Here is a 13,075-nt window from a genome sequence, read left to right on the forward strand (position 1 = left end):
TAACTGCCCTTCCATCTGTCTGACCATCTGCCCAGTTGTCTGATCGTCCATCAATCTATGATCCATCCGCAAGTATTTTGTTTAACGTCGTCAACCGGCAAACGCCAAAAACTTCGCAACATTTGGGCAGAAATTCGGAGAATAGGATGGACGGTCAGTTGAATGAACGGATGGATGGATAAATAGATTGAGTTAAATACATAGAGTATTCTTCCATTTTGACCCTATTTTAGTGATTCAAGTGGCCCAGGATTGCACGGGCAACACAGACAAATGCGTGAAAGGCGCAAAATGCAACAGCAACAGCAAATGCGAGTGCGACGAAGGATACATCCCGAGCTCTCTGGATAAAACATGTGGTACGTTTGTTCGCATTCCTTTCTTTGTTGATTTTGCAATGACAATCTTTTCGTTACAGTCTAACTTAGGCTTATTTCTTTCTTCATCTCCCAATGTGTTTCAATACATTACTTTTCGTGTGTGTGTGTGTGTGTGTGTGTGTGTGTGTGTGTGTGTGTGTGTGTGTGTGTGTGTGTGTGTGTGTGTGTGTGTGTGTGTGTGAGTGATTGAGCGGAGAGCATAGACAATTGTGGTTCACGCTATATAAGCTGTCATTATAATGATTATTTTTGACGCGGCATACCTTTTTGAATGTGCCTTCACTGTAATTCCTGACAGAGCCCATCGTTGAACTGGGGGGAAATTGCACGACCTAACACAAAATCTCGATTTGTCTCCTTTTTACTTTTAGGCATGTATTGAATTCAAATGTGGGTGGTGGTAGTGCTGCTGGTTTTGGTTTGGTTTTGTGGTAGTGGTGGTATTGTTGCTGTTGTTGATACCGCCGTCGTCGTTTTCACATGTTTGGGTTATTTCAAACCTACATTTACAAGGAACTCTTCCTGTCCAAAACAGTACAATTAACTGTTTGATGTTACCCTACTTTTCTCCCATAGCGCCAACAACAACGACAACACCAACACCGACAACGACGCCTCAGCTCGGCACCACAACTACTGTAGCAGGAACTTTGGGGGTGATATGTTCTGCGACGACTCCTTGCAGTGACGTTAACACTGTCTGCGACGGTGACAAATGCGGTAACTCTCTCTTCTTTTTACTATCTACAGTTTGCTTTTCATTGTACTATCGACGTCTTGAAATGAACACTTTATCATAATTGTAAAATTGCCTTTTCTCTTACTTGCCATCTTGATTGTGAAGTGAATTCGTTCTGTTATATTACCATCTCCAATGGAGAAGTAAACGGTTTTGTTAATTTGTAATCATTATATTGAGAAATAAATATTTTCTGTTATTCTATCATCGCTAATTGAGAAGTGAAACTTTTTCTGCTATTTACCATTGCCATTGTAAAATGAATCTGTTCTGTCAATTTCCTGTCATTGTTTTGAAATTAACCATTATCGTTACTTTTATCATGTTCGCTGAAAAATGAAACTTTTCTTTATATTACCATTACTGTTTGTAAATTAAATTTGTGTTCTTCACTTCACCATCGCCATTAAAAAAAAACCCACACGAACGTGTTAACATTTCCTGTATTTTACCACCATCGATTTAAGTGAAACTTTTCTTTATTTTATCCCCATCACCGTGAATTAATTCTTTCCCTTTGTTTTACCATAACCATTGTGAAAGGAGAATTTGTAAAACAAAATAGTTGTTTAAATGAGCCAGAGCGTTTTTTAAAGATCTTATAAACAAATGGAAGAAAGCGCTCTAAATGAATACGACATATGTAATAGAGTAAGTGGGTAATATACGGAATCAGATTCCTGGCACCTGAGAAAATAGCCAGCACTGAAATACTCAAGCGAGTTTCATCCTCAAGAAAAGATGAACGCCGCAAGCTCATAATGTCCCTCTTTCAAAGACTCCAACTAGCTTCTTCGTCACTGCTATTCACAGATGGGGGGTGGGGGGCATGTGGAGGTAGGGGGGGGGGGGGGGATCAGAGGTACTAAAAAAAAAACCAGCTTCAAACTCATCCAAGTTTGGTTATAAATGTCTGTGAAATACATCATATTTTAACACACAGGTAAAACATGTTTGAGCATCAACCTTAAAGCAGGTTGGCGTTGAACATGATTATGTGGGAAGTATAATGCATGTTTTAGTGTGTAACCAAATTCTACTTTGTGCAATATTTAGCACCAAGAACTGATTATTCCCCTAACAAACAGCGAATAATGATCATTAGGAGTAATCAAGCAGAGATTCTTGAAGGTCCAACAAACTGGTGGTAGTAGAGACAGCTATTAAACGTGACACCGAAACATGCGTTACACTGAAAGAACAACGTTTCAATGAGTAAGCAAACAAACACTTTGGACTGAGAACCAACATTGGGGTCTGGGTGGCCGAGTGGTAAACGGACTTGCCTCGGAAGCGAGAGGTTGCGAGTTCGCCCCTGGGTCAGGGCGTTAGCAATTTTCTCCCCCCTTTCCTAACCTAGGTGGTGGGTTCAAGTGCTAGTCTTTCGGATGAGACGAAAAACCGAGGTCCCTTCGTGTACACTACATTGGGGTGTGCACGTTAAGGATCCCACGATTGACAAAAGGGTCTTTCCTGGCAAAATTGTATAGGCATAGATAAAAATGTCCACCAAATACCCGTGTGACTTGGAATAAAGGCCATGAAATGTGAATGCTCGCCCTAATAGGCTTGAGGTTTGCTGGGCGATGTGAATGCGTGATATATTGTGTAAAAAATTCCATCTCACACGGCAGAAAGTAATATTGTAAAGCGCATTGAGCATATAATATATGATTATGCGCTATAGCAAATGTCCATTATTATTATTATTATTATTATTATTATTATTATTATTATTTACTCTCATATGTTTCTGACATACTGCATGACAAACTATCCTGCAACAGTTACCTTAGCAATTAGATCACCAGAAATACCGCAAGGAATGGAGATGACACTGGGCAAATAAACATTTCTGTGCTGCGAGTCGTATATGCTGTTTGAAAAACTAGCTTAATTACTCTTTCTGGTAACAAAATGCAGTATAAATAAAGTATATGGGCACATGCGAATATCGCGGCGACAAGAATTTTTCTTCGATGACGAATTGTTTTCTCCTATTGTGGTTCAGATGTATTTTAGGTCGGAACCTAGTTACTTTGGTGTTAAGATCTCAAAATCTGCAGTGCTGAGCTGTTTAACGCAGTAGTCCTTTGTGACAGAGTCGATTTGTGTTAGAACATGTAAACGCATGTGACAATGCATGGAACAAATGCGCTATGGTCAGTTCCAGTCAGGTGTTGTCTTAACACTGCTTGTCTCAGCAGTTTTTAAAAAGTTGTCTGGTGCTTTTGAATATTTGAACTCTGCAAATAAGTCAGTTTGAGTTAAAGACACACTCAGCTTCACGTAAACCATCAGTTTTTGGTCATAGACACTGTCAGGCTCTTACACACAGTACAAACACCCTGTCGTTTAAACACTTACCGCTTGAAAACATCCTAGGTGCCCTCCGTAAAGAGCGAGAATTTGTCAAAGAATTTATTTTTGGGTGGCCAGCCGGATTTACAATGAGACAAATCGGACGCCTCGTTTTGGCGCTGGACCTTACTTTTAAAATCTAAATAATAAATTGACGGCTTGTTGGTTACACAAACATTCTTAATTCATAAATTAAAAGGAGGTTTTTATTCTCATCAAGACAAGATCAGTACATCTTTGTAAGTTTTGAAAGTTTGTAAAACGGGAGCCCGGGAGCAGGTCACGCAAGGTCGTGTTGGCCCAAGCAGAAGAATTTTCTGCATAGCGCTTGCTTCTTTGAAGCCAACCGCCGCCGATAAGTTCGTGTGACTCGCAGGCGTTTGTTGCATTTTAGATTCAGAGGTACACAATAACATGCTATTACAGAGTAGCGAGCCGCATTGAAATCACAAACTGACGACAACATTGTGAAACAAGTCGCGTAAGGCGAAAATACAATATTTAGTCAAGTAGCTGTCGAACTAGTCACAGAATGAAACTGAACGCAATGCAATTTTTCAGCAAGACCGTATACTCATAGCATCGTCAGTCCACCGTTCAGGCAGTGAAATTGACAAGAAGAGCGGTTTAGTAGTTGCGCTGAGAAGGATAGCACGCTTTTCTATACCTCTCTTCGTTTTAACTTTCTGAGCGTGTTTTTAATCCAAACATATCATATCTATATGTTTTTGGAATCAGGAACCGACAAGGAATAAGATGAAGGTGTTTTTAAATTGATTTGGACAATTTAATTTTGATAATAATTTTGATATTTTTAATTTTCAGAGCTTGTTTTTAATTCAAATATAACATATTTATATGTTTTTGGAATCAGAAAATAATGGAGAATAAGATAAACGTAAATTTGGATCGTTTTATAATTTTTTATTTTTTTTTACAATTTTCAGATTTTTAATGACCAAAGTCATTAATTAATTTTTAAGCCATCACGCTGAAATGCAATACCGAAGTCCGGGCTTTGTCGAAGACTACTTGACCAAAATTTCAACCAATTTGGTTGAAAAATGAGAGCGTGACAGTGCCGCCTCAACTTTCACGAAAAGCCGGATATGACGTCATCAAAGACATTTATCGAAAAAAGGAGAAAAACGTTCGGGGATATCAATCCCAGGAACTCTCATGTCAAATTTCATAAAGATCGGCCCAGTAGTTTGGTCTGAATCGCTCTACACGCACGCACGCACGCACGCACGCACGCACACACACACACACACACACACACACACACACATACACCACGACCCTCGTTTCGATTCCCCCTCGATGTTAAAATATTTTGTCAAAACTTGACTAAATATAAAAAAGGAAAGTGGATTACACGGGTCCACAATGGCTCAGGGGTTAGATAAACCACGAAAACTGGTGTGTGGTTTACGCAAGCTAAATAACCATTTAAACGAACTGTGTCATGTAATGCTATTAAATGCTATTGCAAGTGTGTTCCATAAGGTAAGAACTGCCTTTTTCATGAGAAGATGTAATTCGTTCTGTAAACCATTTGAGGTAGACTGTGGCTTTACAGATTAATTTCTGCTATAAAGTAGCTTCTACTACATTGAGCAAGGCCTAGGGTATCGCCATTCCCGTTTATGGTCGACATATTTTCGTGACATGCGAGTTTAACTTCCCTATAAAAACTAAATGAAACATTATTTTATTCAATGCAGTGCTTACAGTGTTACTTGGATGCAATTGAAGTTGAGTTTTACTTATCTAGTGTAAAAACATACATAAATTAAAGAAATTACGGTGACAATTAAGCGACCTTCTCCTCTGTGACAAGCTCTAAACAAGAGCCCAACTAACACTTACGTACACAGTCATATAGGGCAATCCGTTTGTAAAGAATTAATTGTGTGTGGTTATGATCTTCATAATATATATTATCAAACTAAATAATGCAACATGTTGCTATATAATGCATTATTTAGTTAAATAAGTATCCGTTTAACTAAATAACGTTTAATTTGGTCCAATAATGCATTTTGTCATCATATTCACGAGTTTTCATACATAACCAGCTGGATAACAAATGGCATTGTCATCATTTTCACGAGTTTTCATTCACAAGCACCTGGGAAATAAATCTCATGTTCCCCGGGCAATAAATCCCCAGTTACCATAGTTGCAGGAAGCAGGTTATACATGGATAATCAAAAGCAAACCCAATAGAAACGCTCGGGGATTCTTCGGCTCTTTTCATTGGTGTTTCCCCAGACCTAAACAGACGACACGACACTGCCTTGCAAAGTTCCAAAAACGAACTGGCAAACCGGCAAAAGTAAACAAAAAACAAAACTACTTCATGAAAGGTCATACATTCATCAAAAACAAATGAAACCTAGCGATATGTTTTGTCTTCTTACAGAGTCATGGAGTGCGTGTATCTGTGTTTCGATACACAGACGTTCGGAGAAACACGAACGTCAAGTTTAAGTAAAACGACCCCTGACACACACATTTTGACCCGTGCACAAGACGTTGTATCGATAAACGAAGCACAAATAAGAAACAATAATAAAAGTAAAGAAAATAGCAACAAGATATGCAAACATCTAACAAAGCCGAGCAAGCAGAATGACAGGTCAAATGAAAAACAAAGAGGTACTGAGTCAGAAACAAGATCGCGATTCTTTCCTTCGCTGCACGACGCAAATCTTCTGTGACCTTTGACCAAACGTAGCTTCCACATTCGATCACTCAGCTTAATATTTACAACCGTCGGAAAGCCGAGGGGGTGGAATACCGAGATGAACCTACAGAACTGTGCATCCTCAAACCTGACATATTCATCCCAACATTTAATGAACTCAAAAACACAGAAAGTTGCTTTCACACGCCAGCTTTGATTGCCAGTGGTTATCAAACAGGGACTCGTGTGGTTATCTGCACGGAACCCGTGTTTCAAAGCATGGCTCCCTGGGTTGATTGTGCACTTATTTTCTCACTACCAAAATGATGACAAAAACGATGTTTGGTGGTTTGTTGTCAGACCAGCTTTTTTGTCTGCATGTCCTCGGGGGGCATATCGACTTTTGTTTCATATTTATTGACCGCGGCCTTCGGCCTTGGTCAATAAATATGAAACAAAAGACGATATGCTCCCCCTCGGACCGACAAAAAAGCTGGTCTGTCAACAACCCATCAAACATCTTATACTGTTTCCCATGCCGTAACAAATCGAGATGGTGAATGGGTTTGAGCTTTCAGGCTCAACGTGGATTGTCAAAGTAAAAGCCAATCATGTGTGTGTGTGTGTGTGTGTGCGTGCGTGCGTGCGTGCGTGCGCGCGTGCGTGCGTGCGTGCGTGCGTGTGTGTGTGCGTGCGTGCGTGCGTGCGTGTTTGTGTGTGTCCCCTGTATCTAATGCATTGACATTTTGTTGTCGTTGTAGTGATAAAAGCAGGCCAATCATGCAAGAACAACGAAGACAAATGCACGACGGGCGCCAAGTGTCACACAACATCAAAGACTTGTGTATGTGACGGGACGGTTTACAGTCTGTCCTCAGACGGAACATCCTGCCGTAAGTTGACTTCTCACTCTATGGAGTTAACTCGGCCACATCGGATAGTTTATTTCATTTTGCATTTTCATGTTCCTTACATTATTGTCCCCTCACAGGGAAATGTGGACTGCTTCCTCCCAATGCATGGAAGGCAAAAGCCACAGAGTCCCGCAAACCTGGCCCGTGTGCGAGTTTAAGTGTAATAATCCACCTAGCGAGACAGTTGACCTTCCTTGTGAAAAATAGGCCGCACAATCCGCCGGTCAGTTTTGGTGATCAAGTAGACTGTGTCGTTCAATGTGAAATGTCCTATGTCCTAACTGAATCAGATGAAAATTATTAGATTTAAGTTTTTCCCGAAGCAACTTTCACGAAGTTATAGTGACCATTAGTCGAGTCTGCTGCTTTCTTTTAGGGCAAGTTTAGCCTACTCATTTAAATTAGGATAAGCGTTTAATTGTCGCTGGTCCGTAATAAACGCTGTGTATAGTTTGTATAAGAATAATAAATGATAATACAAAATCCCACTCTGTATAGGAAGCAGTTTGTTTGTTTGTTTGTTTGTTTGTTTGTTTGTTTGTTTGTTTGCGCCCAGCCGACCACGAAGGGCCATATCAGGGCGGTGCTGCTTTGACATATAACGTGCGCCACACACAAGACAGAAGTCGCAGCACAGGCTTCATGTCTCACCCAGTCACATTATTCTGACACCGGACCAACCAGTCCTAGCACTAACCCCATAATGCCAGACGCCAGGCGGAGCAGCCACTAGATTGCCAATTTTAAAGTCTTAGGTATGACCCGGCCGGGGTTCGAACCCACGACCTCCCGATCACGAGGCGGACGCCTTACCACTAGGCCAACCGTGCCGGTATAGGAAGCAGTGGGGATTTGGGGTTTTGGTAGTGTTCAAGTGAAGGGATGGTTTGTTGCCATGTAAAAGCAAGGCCAGATTTGATAGGGTGAGCTGAATTGTTCACACGGTAAGGTCTGTGCTTTAAAACCAATCATTTTCCAAGACATCTGTTTTCAGAGGCGGCAGAGCGCAAGGTGGGGGGAGAGTGTAACACGGGCAATAGTTGCTTCGACTTAAACGCTGAATGCAAAGATGGCCTCTGTCACTGCAAGACTAGCTACAAGGTCAAGGCATCCGACGCTTCATGTAAGTATACACACAGACGACGGGTGTTTCCCTGCCAACAAATCCCTGTTTCCCCGTTTCAAATCATTCCAAACGCTGACAACCCTACGCACAGCGTGTTACCTACTTTCACTGTTTTAAATGTCGTGTAAACGAGTTTTGCTTTTTGGGCTGAGAGAGGACCTGGAAGATTTGCTCCAGATTTGACTATTTTCTCACGTAGGTGATGGGTTAAAATGAAATATATCGGACAGAAAAAGCAGCTTGGAAAGGATTCAGTGGGTGCCGTAGCTTTGCTTTACATTTACAATGGGAAAAAACGAACGATATAATGGAAAGAACTCTGACAGGAATGTCATGAGCTGTGAAAGAGTGGCGCCGCCTGAAGCCGAGTCAAGCACACGACTGTATTTTGAAAAAAAAGCACATTATCGAACTAACACAGCATAAATGGCGTTGGCGGGGGTGGGGGGGGGGGGGGGGGGAGCAGTCTGGAACATGAACCTCCAATTGCAAGCAAATAAAGCAGGAGAACATTACACCAATTGCAAGAGTTATTCCGCACATACTCACAGCATCGTCCTTGTTGTCTTTGCCAGGTGAAAGGAGCGGTGTGAAGAAAGCCGTGGCCTCAGTCCTGTGTCTCGTCACGGCCTTCCTACTCGGCAGGCTGCTGTAACACAACACCGCGCTTCACCCAATAGACCAATTCCGAAAATCACTCTGTCGGGATTGTATGGGTTGTGAAAGAGTGAATACCCTTGCTTTTACTTGGACAAACATTTGAGGGGCTAATCACCAGCGAGGGGTATGTCTGAAACACGTGGACTTGAATATCTGCTTTGACATTTTCAGTTTTGGCAAAAGGATTCCGCACGTGTGTTAAGTTATATTCCCCTTGAAAAAGCAATGGTGTTCATTTTTTCACAACCCATACCAAGTCCGACAGAGTTATTTCCGAACATCGTCTATTCAGCCATCAGACACCGTTCGACATGCATTCCTTCCCTTGTCATACGTGATAGTTGACACGTTCCCCCTTCTCTCTCTCTCTCTCTCTCTCTCTCTCTCTCTCTCTCTCTCTCTCTCTCTCTCTCTCTCTCTCTCTCTCTCTCTCGTTTGGTCTCTTTCTATTCTGCTTACGCTTACATATTGTACGGTTCAATGATGTACTTGTCGTACAGTGTTGACGGCTTTCACAACTCTGAAAAACACTCGAAGATATCGGGCGGGGATGTAGCTCAGTCGGTAGTGCGCTGGATTTGTATCCAGTTGGCCGCTGTCAGCGTGAGTTCGTCCCCACGTTCGGCGAGAGATTTATTTCTCAGAGTCAACTTTGTGTGTAGACTCTCCTCGGTGTCCGAACACCCCCGTGTGTACACGCAAGCACAAGACCTAGTGCGCACGAAAAAGATCCTGTAATCCATGTCAGAGTTCGGTGGGTTATAGAAACACGAAAATACCCAGCATGCTTCCTCCGAAAGCGGCGTATGGCTGCCTAAATGGCGGGGTAAAAACGGTCATACACGTAAAAGCCGTGGGAGTTTCAGCCCATGAACGAACAAACAAACAAACAAACTCGAAGATATCATAAAAGGGTCTCTACTTGGTGGCAATATTGATACTGGTTCTAGCTGAGCTGAAGAAAAACGATACATTTTATTAAAAAAGAGTAGTGCTGCACTGAGTTAAACAGAGAATCGAAAAGTGAAGGTTCAAAGTTTTAAAGCGAGAGCTGTGTTAGGCTTTTTCGTAAAAAAGATAGACGTAGAAAAAAACATCAACATTTGCATGGTTTCGATCTCGAGGTGACAGGCATTCGCTTGTGATAAAGGTTATTCATAATTAACGTTGTAAGACATGCATATTCCCGTTACAGGTTTAAGACAATGTGATCGTCAATACCCTTCATTGTTATTGGGTGTCTTTTCGGTAGTAATTTGCCAGTAAGAAGCACTGGACCCCTGTAGAACTCAACAGCTACAAGCAATAACCAGTGTTACAAACCTAGCATTGCACCAGAAAGTCTTTGTCGGTGTTCGGGTAACCATTTCACGTAAATGGACCGCTTCACGTCAAATCTCAATTCTGAAATCGGTAGCTAAAAAATGCGTATTTTTCTGCTACTGATCTCATTATAGAAGGTATCATACCCTAAGCTTGCTACACCATTGGCCAATACTGTAAAATTGTACAAAAGTGCCACAAATAGCAACACTGAATCTGTATTTCAGCATTTTTCGATTTAAAACGCCGCCAGATGATTGAATGTATGTGTAAGTTCAGCTGACTGAATTAAGCACTGTTTGCTGATTTATGGATTGGAGTTACCAGAGGAAAGCAGGAATATCAACCCCTTCCCGACTCTACTATGCTTATCCTTAATACTAACGTCCGTTTATTTGCAAACTTAATAACAAGTATTCAGAAGGTAAGTCGACCCTCTGTCTGTGGTCCACTTGACGAGTGACCCACGAGCCTCTTGCGTCTTGTGTTGGAAAAAAAAGGGAAACAACTTCCCGAACACCGACCGACACTGTCCAGGACAGTGCCGTTTGTTTCCGCTTATAATGACGTCATGTTTGTGACGTCATCACGACGGATTCAGCATACCCGCTTTTGTTTGTGGCACGTGAACTCCTGAGTATTTGCTCTGCGTTTTTAAGTTAACCTGTACATTTTTACTTTGTGTTTTTTCTTCTTTATTATTGAAAGAATTCACACAAGTCTTGTTGTTTGTCACAGGCATGTTCTGACTATTTTCTATTTGATGTGCGTTTTTTATCGTTTCAAAATGTAACTTAATTCGATCAATCATCAGTTGGGATTCCAAATGTCAAGCACAATCAAAATTCCATCTATGCTCTATGCCACTTCACTTAAAAATCGTATGGTTTTGGAATAGAGTTATGAGTACAGTTATGTGTGGACTTCTTTTTACATCACACAGTTAAGTCAACCTATAGTTTTTGTTTTTGTGAGCGGTTTTTTATGTTTGTTTGTTTTTGTTTTATTAAAGAAAAGCTTAAAGTCGGAATTTAAATTTGTTGCGGAATCCCATGTTCATGTGGTCGAGTCAGTGCCACCTTTTAGAACTGTTTTGCTATTGTAAATAGACTTTCACGGTGTTGTTAGATGTGAGCTTTTAATGTTTCACACACACACACACACACACACACACACACACACACACACACACACACACACACACACACACACACACACACACACACACATGGAAACACACACACACCGCATGGAAACACACACACGCACACACACACACACACACATGGAAACACACACACACATGGAAACACACACACGCACACACACACACGCACATATTTACTGTACACAGTTTCTTTTCATTGTTTCAGTGTTTGTACTACTACTAGGAGCATGTATCCGTCCGTCTCATAACCATGATTTCTACCTTTGTACTTGTAAAACTGTGTAAAATGCAGAATGAAGGCAGACACAAGGTTTACACTGTTTCTGCAGGCCATAAATACGGAAGAGGCAAATACTCTACTCAGTCATTTTCAGTCACCCAAAACTGACCAGAAGTGGTCAGAATAGAGAAGTGGTCGCTATGGAAAGGTGAATTACATAGAAAAGAAACTGGTTGGTGATCCGTTTGGGTGGTTGTTGTGGGCAGGTGATCGTTTTCGAGCGGTGGTCGCTAGAGCAGGTTCGACGTGATAAAAATTACATAAACCATTAACAATCTATGCATGCTTCCGACAGGAGGATCCTTCCGCTTGGACACATACCAAAAATCAACAGCCCGGCTGTTTCCTGTGCACGGCCAGAATTCGTTGCTTAATACAGTTTGCTCATGGGCGTAAAGTGCTGTTCACATGGCAGACTTGCAACCAGCTTGTGACCAACAGTCGTTTGAAAATCGTTCCCGAGTCATTGATGCCGAGTCGGCGAAAATTCTGCCTTGTGAACAGCCCCAGCGATTTATAAACGACTCGTGCCAGACTCGTCAGCGACTCCAACACTCAGTTGAGCACTGCCCGACTCGGCCGTGACTCGTCAGCGATTTTGTCCAGACTTTTCTTATCGCGCTCACTGATTGGTTAGCTCTAGCCTTCTCTTCGCCGGAAAACAACGAGGACGTCCGGACAATCCCGAAAGGCTAAGTCTGGCGACAATCGCCACTTAAAACTAGTTTGCCAGGTTGTGCTGTTCACATGGGCAGCGATTTTGATTTGACTTGCCGCCGACTTTATCGTCGAATATCCGTTTGTATGGCCATGTTGGGTTTGATGCGTGCATGCCTGGTTTTCTCCTGTAGATGGGTGTCGGCACAGAAGGTCTGCCCGCTGTCCTCAGCCAACATGCTCCGTCTTCATGGCAGCTCAAATTTTTTTTATCGAGGTTCTCTCCTCTAGATCCGCCGTGTTTCGCCTAGGGGCTTGCGCTGCCTAGTTGATAGGGTCACCTCGTAGAGGATGTGGTCATAGACCACGCACGGTCGGTCTTGGGATAGGGAAACGTTATGCTAGTCCGGAGGGATTACGCCACAATGGCCACCTCGCGAAGACCCAGGGTCCTAGACTAGGGAGGTCCAAGGGGGAGCACCGGGAGGGCTACCCCTCTACCCGCACCTCCAACACAATCCCTTCCCCTGGTAGCTTCATCTCCAAGGAGGAAACAGAGCTACCTGCAACACCCCTGCCGCCGACTAAAATCGCTTGAAAGTTGGTCACAAGTTGGTTGCAAGTCTGTCATGTGATCAGCACTGAAATGTCTCTTACGAAATTATTTCAACACGAAGTTCCAAGTCTGTACAGAACGCAGTCAGGCTGTATATGTTTGGTATGTTCTCAAGGGGAAGTTTGGGACATGGCCATGTTCCATATAATTTCTGAACGG

The 13,075-nt window shown here is 42.2% G+C and overlaps 1 long non-coding RNA gene across 1 annotated transcript; it reads left to right on the forward strand.

Moving 5' to 3' along the window:
* Nucleotides 1-6,939: 6,939 nt before the first annotated feature.
* Nucleotides 6,940-11,389, forward strand: LOC138964584 (uncharacterized). Its single transcript, XR_011455145.1, has 3 exons — nt 6,940-7,065; nt 8,081-8,209; nt 8,788-11,389. It is a non-coding gene; the product is annotated as an uncharacterized lncRNA (long non-coding RNA).
* Nucleotides 11,390-13,075: the final 1,686 nt, after the last annotated feature.

Source organism: Littorina saxatilis, linkage group LG4 (genome assembly GCF_037325665.1).
Source record: "Littorina saxatilis isolate snail1 linkage group LG4, US_GU_Lsax_2.0, whole genome shotgun sequence".
Taxonomy (NCBI): Eukaryota; Metazoa; Mollusca; class Gastropoda; order Littorinimorpha; family Littorinidae; genus Littorina; species Littorina saxatilis.